This window comes from Sinocyclocheilus rhinocerous, unplaced genomic scaffold (genome assembly GCF_001515625.1).
Source record: "Sinocyclocheilus rhinocerous isolate Xijiao unplaced genomic scaffold, SAMN03320098_v1.1 scaffold658, whole genome shotgun sequence".
In the NCBI taxonomy this organism is placed as follows: domain Eukaryota; kingdom Metazoa; phylum Chordata; class Actinopteri; order Cypriniformes; family Cyprinidae; genus Sinocyclocheilus; species Sinocyclocheilus rhinocerous.
The window spans coordinates 489,919-502,228 of NW_015650392.1; the positions used below are offsets into that span (position 1 = coordinate 489,919).

The following is a 12,310-nucleotide window of genomic DNA, read 5'->3' on the forward strand; positions in this document are numbered from 1 at the left end:
GCAGGCTAATGCAGTTATTAATGCAGTCTAATGTAGTTATGAGAGAGAGAGAGAGAGAGAGAGAGAGCGAGAGAGCGAGAGAGAGAGAGAGCGAGAGAGAGAGAGATTAAGCGCGTGAATACCTGCGTCTGTGCGTCTCTCAACAGTGTTCAGCTGCAGCATCTACTAATAGCGAATCTTTAAGTTGAACTGCTTCAAGAACCTCGATACTGAGAAATGTCATGTAGTTTTTCAGGTGCAAAACTATTTTACTGATAAATTCGCGCAGCGCTAAGAACAAGTTTCTGTCTGCGTCTCCATGTGTCTGCACTGTGTGTGTCTGTGAGAGAGAACGGGAGAAAGAAAGCGTGATTTCCATGCATAAAAAGGTGGAAAACAGAGAAATAGTTGTCATTTTTTACCCTATTGCTTGTTATATTTATTTGCTCAATGTCTTCTGGGGTTTTGGTTCTTTTACTGTTGTAGACAGCCCATATATAACAAAAAATATTATATATCTCTTCATTGTGTTTGGGCCCCCCTGGACGAGCGAGCATAGGCACGTGCCTAGAGTGCCTATGCGTAAATCCGGCCCTGAGTACAACACCAATTTAACATCAGTGTTGACAGGAATGGACAACTACATTAAGATAATGAGAGCTGAACAAGGCAACTAAAGAAACAGGAACTCAATACAGAATATTTGAACATACAACTAACAGTCCAAAAAACTGAAAAACACAAACAAAACGTGACAGACACAACCTGAATCACACTGTTTATCTGTTACACAAGTATGAGCGACCTGGATGATTAAGCACAGAAAAACACATTCTGGTCAGAGATATGCTAGCTCACCTGTAGGGCTGTAGAGGGTAAAGACTAGAAGATCTCCATTGAGATACACTATCACATTGGACAGAGTTGGATCCAACACAAAAGAAAAGTTTTCTGCCTTGAATGAATTTCTCTTTATCTGAAGAACAGTCACCTTCAAGAAACACATTTGGGAAACAATTATTTCCAAGAACAGCACAAAACAGTAACAAAGCATTTAGCTTAGGATAAGATTGGTTGCATGATGCAAATTTATACTTACAGTACATTATAAATGACATCTATTTATAATAGTGATGATAGGAGTTGATATATTGAGCTCAAAGCATTGTTAGAACTTACCAGGTCAGCGATGATTACATCCTTTTAATGACTGAAGTGACCTGAGACAATGTAGTGTTTGTGACCTCTATGGTCTGTCCACCAGAAACATGGGCCAGGTCTCTGTACTACTGTATGTCTGACAGAGACATTAATCTTGTTGGCAAGACATCCTTTTCACTAGGCAATGAGAAGGAGCTTGTAAGCAGGAAGTTGACCTGGATGGTGGGAGGAAGAGAGAAAATAGTTAAAATGTTCACAGAGCTGCATAGGTAGATTACTTACAAGTTGTAGTCCATTACTGATTCCAAATTACGTGACAAAACTGTAGTCATTAACGTAATCCATTACATTAGACATTTTAGGTAATATAATCAGACTAATTTTAGATTACTTTTAGATTACTTTTGATTACCACATCCATCACATTGATTTAAATAGGAGAATCTTGTACTAAAATACAAAGAGAAAGAAAAAATATTCCATTTGTTGTTATTAAAAACATGAAGTGCAAAGTGCATTAAACATTATATAATGATTTCCCAAACTGGGTTTTGTGAAGGAACTGCCTGGAGTTTGAGTTTAATGAAAAAAAAAAAAAAAATTAGGGAGAATCAATCAATTATGAATAATTTATTGCTGTTGTGTGAATAATATGCAATCATGTAATCAATAAAAAAGTAACTGTAGTCTGATTACGAGTATCTGAAAATGAAATATAATCTAATTACAAGTAATACATTTTTTGGTAACACTTTATTTTAAGGTGTCCTTGTTATACATGTTACATGTACAGTACTTACTATTATAATGACAATAAATTATGAATAATTACATGCAAGTAACCCTAAGCCAAACCCTTATTCTAACCCTAACCATATAGTAAGTACATGTAGTTAATTAATATTACTCAGTACTTAAATGTATAACTACACTGGAAAAAGGACACCTTAAAATAAAGTATAACAAATTTTTGAAATCTGACTACATAATCCAGATTACATATAATCATTTACTACCCAGCACTGAATGTACACTTTACAATAAGGTTCAATTTGCTAACATTAGTTAATGCATTATGTATCATGAACTAGCAATTAACCATTTTTACAGCATTTCTTAATCATGATTCGTGCATGCTTTATGTATTATTGTTCGGTGTTGATTTATGATACCTAATGCATTAACTAATGTTAACTAAAATGAAATCTGTTTGTAGAAAATAAGACGTGTTACATAACTGAAGTAACAAATCAAGTAGTTCAAGCAGACACTCACTGTTGACTTGGTGCTTTCCATCATGGCCTCAACTGTGCTTTTTAATTCTGGGTCCTTTGCTGCAGCATCAGTGAAAACAAAAATGTCTGATGATGGAGGGGTTTGTGTCAGTGTCAACTATATCCATGAAACAACGAAACAGAACAAAAACGAACTTTTGAGATTATAATCACTTCATAACTATCTTTATATAAAAGAACACACACACACACACACCAGGAGTGATGACAGGCACATATCTGAGAAGTTTCCACCATCAGATGCTAAAAGGGAATTAATATATTCTTTGAATGTGTCTGCATTTCCAGTCCGCATTAGAGGTCCAGAATCTGTCATCAGAAACACACACATTACAGAGACCAAGAACAGCGCATTTTAAACATAAAATGTGCCTGGCCCATGTATCTCACATGTATAAAATTCTGACCTACAATCTGAATGTCACAGCAGAAATCGAGACTCATCAAAACAGGCGATGTTTTTCCAATCTTGGTGGAATTTTGGTGAGCCCACTGTAGCTTCACTTTTTCTGTTCTCAACTGAACTGAACTGTTTCCTATCTATGAGTTTGAATTAGTCTGTTGAGTCTCCTCTCACCTGCTGCGTAGCACCAACAACCATTCCATATTCATAGTTACCAAACTATTCATATCATCAAACTATGAAGGAAAACCAATTTAACCAGCAGTGGCCCTGAAACAATTTGAAATGTGTTATATTTTAAGCACAATAGATGTACCCTGGTCATTAAATGTGACTAGAACATATTCTGAAGGTTCCTCTGATGTTCCTCTCCTGCTGTCTATGACACTGAAGCACACCCTATTGAACACTTCAATGTAATTAGACAAACTGCCGGTGGTGTCAAACACAAAAGCCAGAACTGAAGCCTGAGTGAGGCCCATCAATCTAAAAAGAGAGAGAGGGGGAATGAAAAATTAAACAGTTAGCTCTATTTCCATTTATTGAATGAAGAATGTACAGTATGGACATTTTTTCTAAAAAAAATAAAATAAAAAAGTTTGTGTTCCTCGAAAGAATCAAAATCATACAGGTTTTGAAACATCATACCGAAGAAAGGCTACATTGCCTGTGGCCAGTCGGATGTCTTCCAGCAGTTCCATAGTAGCTCTGATGGCCATTTCAGCAGCACGCTTATGAAGGAAACCATGACTTGAGCTGATGTCATCCTTATTGATGCCTCCAGTGGGTTCTCTTGAACTAGTCCTGTCAAAAAAGCCGCCATGGCTACATTTGCCTGACAGACACAATTTTCATGGAAATGTTGTTGAAAAAAAAGTGTTTAGAGAGTCAGCTTCTCTCTACTCTCAGAATCAAACAAATCAAGTGTCCAGTTCGGAGAATAAAAACTTCATTCTTCAGTATGTCTCGGTTACGTATATACGTATATAAGCCCTCGTTCCCTAATGGAGGGAATGGAGACGTTATGTCGTGACGACATTAGGGGTTTACTTGGGAGCCCCAATCATCTCTGATTTTAAGAGAAAAAAACAAATGAAATTTGGCTAGTGGATTTTGCATGCTGAGCCACTCCCCGTGCATATGGGTATAAAGAGGCGACAGGTGCATCCACTCATCCAGGTTTTATGCTGAGGAGCCGAGAACGTGTCCCTGGCAATCAGCGATGGTTCGAGGTTGTGGCATGGGGACATAACGTCTCTGTTCCCTCCATCAGGGAACGAGGGTTACATTCGTAACCGAGAGGTTCGTTATCTGTTGGTCACTACGAATTATGCCGTGACGATATTAGGGGTCAATGGAAAGTGCCACAACCCGAACACTGTCACAACCCTGTGGCGCCGCAAGTGTTGACAAGCCTCAGTGTGTCAGACAAATGCTGCGCACAGGTCGTAACCTTCCCAACATCTCGGCGCAAATTCACTGACCTTGGCACCCGCGGGGACCAAAAAGGTAGTACATCATTGGAGATAGCCATGCTGCTGTTCCATCCACAAAAAAATTCTTAACAGAAAGGATTTCAACCTTCAGTGAAAGATTTGCGATCAGATCTTTCCTATTTGTTGTTATCAGTTTTTGCAATAACGATGGGGGAGCGAGCCTTGCAAGGGGAAGGGTGCTACGGAGGCCACATCCTACCCGTAGGGAGGTATCATGTGGAGACACTGATATGGACTGACCAAAGGGGCAGTACTTCATATGGAATGGGTCTCTAAGGCAGGTCCTACCTGAAAGTAGGGATGGAACGACTGCCAGCAGAGACTGACAGAATGGTCTGTCAAGGGGAAGACATGGGTTCATTGAGAGGGAAACCTTACCATGGAAGAATACACATATAGGCTCACCCGCAGGGAATCAAGCCATATGGACACCTAGCCCAGTACAGGGACTGACCGGGGTCCCGGGCATGCTAACACCGATACTGGGCCTGGCATCAGACTGCTTCGCCAAGTCTGACTGCCAGGGGTGTTGGAGGATAATCAACCAGGGTTCGCCATCCGGGGAACTGTACTGGAGGGGGAAAAATGCGCTCGCATCCCCGGGTGAGGGGGAATGGCGCGGCAAGTTTGACACTGGCCAGTCCTTTCCACCAATTACCTGTTACCCAACACACAGGAAGAAACCGGCTCAAAGTGAAGACTGTAGAATCTTGCGAAGGTGTTCGGTGTCGCCCAGCCCGCAGCTCTACATATGTCTGCCAGAGAATCGCCGTGCGCCAGCGCATAGGAGGAGGCAACACTCCATGTGGAGTGAGCCCTCACCCCCAGGGGACATGTTGGAATTGCCTTGGAATTGGTACGTCAAGGCAATGGCATCCACTATCCAGAGGGCCAGCCTCTGCTTGGAGACAGCCTTCCCTTTTTGCTGACCTCCGTAGCAGACAAAGAGCTGCTCAGAGCTTCTGAAGCTCTGGGTTCGGTCCACGTATTTGCACAATGCTCTTACAGGAGACAGCAACGCCAAGGCCTTCCTCCGAGGGCAGTGCTTGCAGGTTCACCACCTGATTGTGAAAGGGCGTGGTGGGAACCTTGGGCACATATCCAGACCGGGGTCTCAGGACAACATGAGAGTAGGCCGGCCCAAACACAAGGCACTCTTCGCTTACCGAAAATGCTTGGAGGTCCCCGACCCTCTTGATGGAAGTGAGCGTGGTCAGGAGTGCTGTCTTAGCAGACAGGAACTTAAGCTCGACTCAATCCAGCAGCTCAGAGGTACCCCTCTGAATTCCAGCCAGGACGATAGAGAGGTCCCAGGAGGACACCAGGGGTGACCTAGGAAGATTTAACCTTCTGGAACCCCTCAGGAACCTAGTGATCAGGTCATGCTTACCCAAGGACCGGCCATCCACTGCATCATGATGTGCTGCGATAGCAGCGACATACACCTTTAAGGTGGAGGGTGACAGTCTATGTTCCAACCTCTCTTGGAGGAAAGAAAGCATGACCATAATCAGGCATCTCCGGGGGTCTTCTCGACGAGAAGAACACCAATTCGCAAACAGACTCCACTTCAAGGCAAAAGCTCGCCTCGTAAAGAGGGCTTTGGCCTGAGTGACAGTGTCTTCCACTGCCGGTGGCAGATCACTTAGGTCTGCCGTGTCCCATCCAGGAGCCACACATAGGGGTTCTAGAGATCTGGACGCAGGTGCCAATGGTGCCCAGCCCCTGAAAAAGGAGGTCCTTCCTCAGGGGGATGCACCAGGGAAGGGGATGTTGCGAGGAGCGTGAGTTCCGAAAACCAGGTCCGGGTGGGCCAGTACGGCGCAACCAGCAGGACCTCTTCCTTGTCCTTGTCATCCCCCCTTGGGGATGGAGTCGCCATTGTCCAGGGAAAGTGAGCTGTCGTGAGAGCGCATCAGCCCTCACGATTAAGCTCCCCCGGAATGTGGACAGTAGCAGTGACTTGAGCCGCGTCTGACTCCAGAGGAGGACATGGTGGGCAAGTTGTGACATGCGACGTGATTGTAGACAACCCTGCCGGTCAATGTACGAAACAGTCGCACTGCTGTCTGTGCGGACCAACATGTGCTTGCCAAGCAGCAGCGGCCAGAACCGCCACAAGGCTAGTAGCACTGCCAGCAACTCTAGGCAGTTGATGTGCCAAAGCAGTCGAGGCCCTGTCCAGAGCCCTGAGGCTACCTGCCTGTTGCATGTAACGCCCCAGTCCGTGCTGGAGGCATCCGTTGTGACAACGACATGCCGAGACACTTGTTCTAAGGGCACTCTGGCTCGCAGAAAGACAAGGTCTGTCCAGGGGTTGAATGAACGGCAACACATCGGCGTGATGGTCACGCGAAGTGTACCACGGCGCCATGCCCATCTCGGGACTCAGGAGTGTAACCAGTGCTGAAGTGGTCTCTTATGAAGCAATCCAAGCGGCGTGACTGCGGCTGCGGGTGCCATATGCTCCAGGAGCCTTTGAAAGTTTTTCAGTGGTACCACTGTCCTGCCTCTGAAGGAACTCTGAAGGAACAGTTCAGCGCGGACTGGGTGTGCTCGTTGTTGAGATGCGCCCTCATACTCACTGAGTCTAACTCCATACCGAGAAAAGAGATTCTCTGCACAGGGGAGAGCTTGCTTTTTTCCCAGTTGACCCAAAGCCCCAACTGGCTGAGGTGCCGGAGCACCAGTTCCCTGTGATCACACAACTGTTCTCGCAACTGAGCCATGATGAGCCAGTCATCGAGATCGAGTCAGTTGAGGATCCTGATGCCCACTTCCCGTAACTGGGCAAAGGCACCCTCCATGACCTTCGTAAAGACACAGGGAGACAGGGACAGCCAACGTCTCTCATCTCGACCAGGTTGAGCCTGAGATGCCTCTCTTGGACCACTAATGGGGTCATAGCTTTCCCGAGGGACTGCGCCATGACTTTCGTCGCCCAGAGAGCGAAGTCAGTCGCCGTGCACAGCTCCTGCATCAACCTTGGGTCGGTACTACCCTCGTACAATCGTTTTAGTGCCTTGGCTTGGTGGACCAGCAGGATAGCCATGGCATGCAGGGCAGAGGTGGCTTGACACCCGAGAAAAGCAGCCCCACCAAATCTTCTTCCTCAGAGGACGATAGCCCATCCCCCGATGCTGCTATTGACATCTGATCCTCAGGCAGTGCACCGAATGAAACGCTGGGGCCACCGTGAAGCAGGCCAGCAGAATCATCCGGGAGCCGCACAGGACAAGCACTGCAGGAAGAGTAAGAGGTCCAGCAGAGAGGCTCTTACTGTAACCCTCAGATCTCCCAGAGCACTAGCCGGCGGTCCTCTGCTTGTGGCAGAGAAACCAGAACGGGTAGTGACAGAGGGATCTCTTACTTTCCCTTTAAGAAAGTAGAAATGCGATCGCAGCATTGCCATGGTCATGTGCTCGCAGTGCGATGACATGAACCATTCGCGAAGTGTCTTCAGCGTGCCGTATCAGATATTGTCTTACTATAGGGAGATGAGAGAGTCTGTATTACTTACTATTGGAGAAAGCGTAACGCTAACTTTGATCACGTGTGCCTTACCAATCACATTACAGCCTTGACGTCGTTGAATTTCAGTCAGAGTTGCCGTTTACGGATACCATAGGAATGAGAATTGCCGTAAGCTGAATCCCACCTGTTGCAAAAAGTCATTGGCTTCTCTTATAAAACAGCATTTTTTTCATGGTAATCTCTAAAAATTGTTAAATCCAAAAGTTTTGTTTAGTGTAAAACATGTTGAAGATTAGCAGATAGGCTGTCGATTCATTAAATAATAAGCCGTTTCCTCTAAAAAAGCTTATTTTTCTGCTTATTATTCAGCGTAGTGAAGCCTCTCCTCCATTGACATCCATAAAAAAAACGGCCTCTGGTCTCCTTTCCCACTTACTGCCAAAGCGGAAGTGTTAGCATTAGCCGTTACATTTTTTTGGCTAAAGGTTGCAGGCTTGCCTTCTAGTGGCTTTGGATGTATGCCCAGACACGGAAGACAGCGCTCGTGGCCGTCATCAGAGGACAGGAAATGACCGCAACCAAGAGGACACGGACAGCACGGCATCTTTTAGAGAAACTGCTCTTTAAGTTGAAGCACCCAGGAGAATCGGGTGCTCTTCACGCTGTACCGCCAACCAGAACAGCTCTCAGACACACAGCAGATGAAAGGCTTTGTGGATTATAACAGCTTTCATACAACCACTTGGCTCCGAAGCAAAAATCTGAATGAGTGGATGCACCTGTCTTTATACCCGTATACATGGGGAATGGCTCAGCATGCAAAATCCACTAGGTAAATTTCATTGGCATTTTCTCTTTAAATCAGAGATGATTGGGGTTCCCAAGTAAACCCCTAATGTCATCACGACATAACTCGTAGTGAACGACAGATAGGGAAAGTAAAGTAAGATGACATATCATATTTGACCTGAAAACCAAAACACCTACCAGTGCTAACACATGAGATACTAAGCTTTCTTACCTGCAGGTTTGGTTGAGGAAAACAAGCGGAAATATCCGGATGTTAATATCTTCTGCTGCAGTACCTCTGGGACAATGTTGTCACTGCAGTCTTCTCCAACACAGCTTTTACATGTTTTTGTTTTGGGACCTAGAGACATCCAGTCATCCATATATATGGTACAGAAAGTGGTAAATTTACACAATATTTAAAGTGTGACACATTTTTTATTTAGCATAGGTGAGCAATAGTAAATAAATGAAGTGACTGAGGAACTTAATTTTGAGATGAATACAAAAAAATTACTTCAGAAAAGACTACAGTACCTGCTAGATTGTCCAGAGGACGTTCAGGTTTGATCAGGGTGCTGAAAGGAGCAGTGCTTCCCAGTTCCACCCAGTTACTGTGGCTATAGAAATCCTGCACACATAACACATATGTTTGTTACATCGTTCTTAACAGAAAAAATGTTCTCAGTTCAGTTCACAGTCCCGGTATGGTCGCCAGAACTAACATACCTGTAAAGTATGACATACGGCCCCAAGACTGGAGCGGGCAGACAAATAGTTTCCCTTTTTGATGCTGGCTTTCACAGCAGCTATGCCCTGTGTGATGAGGTCCCGTCCATTTTTGAAATCTTCATTATCAAAATGATGAGCAGTACTTAACTGATTTCCATCCACAGCTGCATTGCTAAGGGAAGTCTGAATAATAGCTAGATTAAAAGTGGATAGTTTTAATAGATGAGAATATGAACTTGAGCATGCTCTCTGGACGGTAGTTGCAGTGAGTTTGCTGTTGATCTGGAGGTGAGGAGTGGAAGAAAAGAATTAGCATTAAAATTTTCAGAAAATTTGCATTTATGAATTCTGTAACCTAGTTTGTAACAGTAAACAAAACTTCCCAGTCAACAATTTGATCTCATAGTGATTATAATTAGTGATGCTGTTTACATTGGATGCGACGTGGCACGACACGCCAAATTCCCTACAGTAAACTGATCCCTCACTCTATTTCTGACGTACTTACACAATTTTGAAATGATTTGCATTGGTCACTTTGTTGCATTCAGTGTAGACAGCCTCAAGCAGTTATGCACAAATGGTCTGCTAACAAATCCTGCAGTATCCACTTTTTTTCCAGTGTTGAGAAACAGGGGGCAAATATCGGTCTTTCAGACAAATCCAAACAGAGTTAAAGCATATTAAAAATGTCCTGGCTCTTCCAAGCTTTATAATGGCAGTGGGTGGGTGTTTTTGTTCAACAGTCCATAAGAAGTCCAATAAAGCGTGCATTTTTGTAAGAAAAATATCCATATTTAAAACATTATAAACCGTCTAGCTTGTGCTTACTGTCATACATACAAGCCGTTCCGGGGCGGATGACGTAGGACATATGCGTAGCGTATGCACCAGTGAGAAGTGATGAACGCGGAAGCACGGAGGAGAGAGCAAAACAAAACACTTGTCACGAATTAGAAGTACAAAATGAGAATTTGTAAAGAAAAATGTTAGAGGAATTCGATACAAGCCAAGAGGAGACTAGTTTTCCTTTGCTAAAGTAAGGAAACTTTGCTTCCTTTGCTCCTGTAAACAAAAGTTGGTTTTCGCAAGACTAGCATATTTTCAGTGGCGCATTGCACTACGCATATGTCCTACGTCATCCGCCCGGAATGGCTTGTGAGTACGACAGTTAGCGCAAGCTAGAGAAAACAGTTTATAATGTTTTAATTATGGATATTTTGATTCGCTGGAGGAGGCCTTTATTGACCCTCCAGAGCCATGTGAGTGAGGCACTTTTTATTATGGATGGATGCACTTTATTGGACTTCTTTTGGACTGTTAAACAAAAACACCTACCCACTGCCATTATAAAGCTTGGAAGAGCCAGGACATATTTAATATAACGCCGACTGGATTCGTCTGAAAGAAGAAAGTCATATACACCTAAGGATGCCTCGGGGGTGAGTGAAACACAGCCTAATTTTCATTTTTGGGTGAACTTACGGGGCGGATGACGTAGGACATATGCGTAGCGTATGCACCAGTGAGAAGTGATGAACGCGGAAGCACGGAGGAGAGAGCAAAACAAAACACTTGTCACGAATTAGAAGTACAAAATGAGAATTTGTAAAGAAAAATGTTAGAGGAATTCGATACAAGCCAAGAGGAGACTAGTTTTCCTTTGCTAAAGTAAGGAAACTTTGCTTCCTTTGCTCCTGTAAACAAAAGTTGGTTTTCGCAAGACTAGCATATTTTCAGTGGCGCATTGCACTACGCATATGTCCTACGTCATCCGCCCGGAATGGCTTGTGAGTACGACAGTTAGCGCAAGCTAGAGAAAACAGTTTATAATGTTTTAATTATGGATATTTTGATTCGCTGGAGGAGGCCTTTATTGACCCTCCAGAGCCATGTGAGTGAGGCACTTTTTATTATGGATGGATGCACTTTATTGGACTTCTTTTGGACTGTTAAACAAAAACACCTACCCACTGCCATTATAAAGCTTGGAAGAGCCAGGACATATTTAATATAATGCCGACTGGATTCGTCTGAAAGAAGAAAGTCATATACACCTAGGATGCCTTGAGGGTGAGTAATCGTGGGCTAATTTTCATTTTTGGATGAACTTAAAATCTGTGTGAAATTAATACGAATATAAATAAGCCCACTTATAAATGCCAATCTTCATGACATTATACAATAATATGTTAGTTCTGGTTTAGTATGCTAATTTGTAATACGAAGTTCCCAAATAAATAAATAAAATAATCTATCTATCTATCTATCTATCAAAATTTTACATCTTACGGGTAGCTAAAGTCTTTGCCCCGGGCAGTGGCTACATCACGACACACTTCCGCCATCTTTTGGAGGAAAGCTGCCTCAGTGATTTGTTGATGGGTGAGGGATCCATCGGCAGGGAAGATTTTGAATGCTGCCGCTTGAGGGGGCTGAAATAGAGCCCCCTGGAGGAGAAATACAGCCACTACAACCAGTGAAACCATGACTGTTCACGACAGCTGTGAGAAAATTAATAATGGGAATTAATTCATTGTGTATGAAGTTTTAATGAAATATTTCATTAGCCTACTTTTCTTCTTTTTGTCTCTATAACAAAACCCTTGTGAATAGTGTCTCAAGTCCTCTTAGGTGTCTCTATAATGAAATGTTTCCATTCATTGTGTTTAATTGCGTTTGCATATATGTATGCTGCTGTCTAAACAACAAGCTGTCTCTTCAGAACAATACATTTTGAAAGTGAAAGTGATAGCCCTAACAACACACAAACTGGATTTTTCCTTATGACATCAATTTTAGGTCATAATGAATCTCAGATTTAACAAAAAAAAATCACCATAAACATTTGTGATTTTTTCTTTCATGCAAAACAAAATTAAATTTCAAAGAATACAACACTATACTGCGTAGCTATACAGAATATAACAGTATTTTTCAGTATAATGAAAGTGTATGATAACTTTTTTTTGTTGTTGTTT

The 12,310-nt window shown here is 43.2% G+C and overlaps 1 pseudogene; it reads right to left on the reverse strand.

Moving 5' to 3' along the window:
* The window catches only part of LOC107712010 (von Willebrand factor A domain-containing protein 7-like), a 16,351-nt pseudogene extending 4,533 nt beyond the window's left edge, over positions 1–11,818 (reverse strand).
* Between the last annotated feature and the right edge of the window lie 492 nt (positions 11,819–12,310).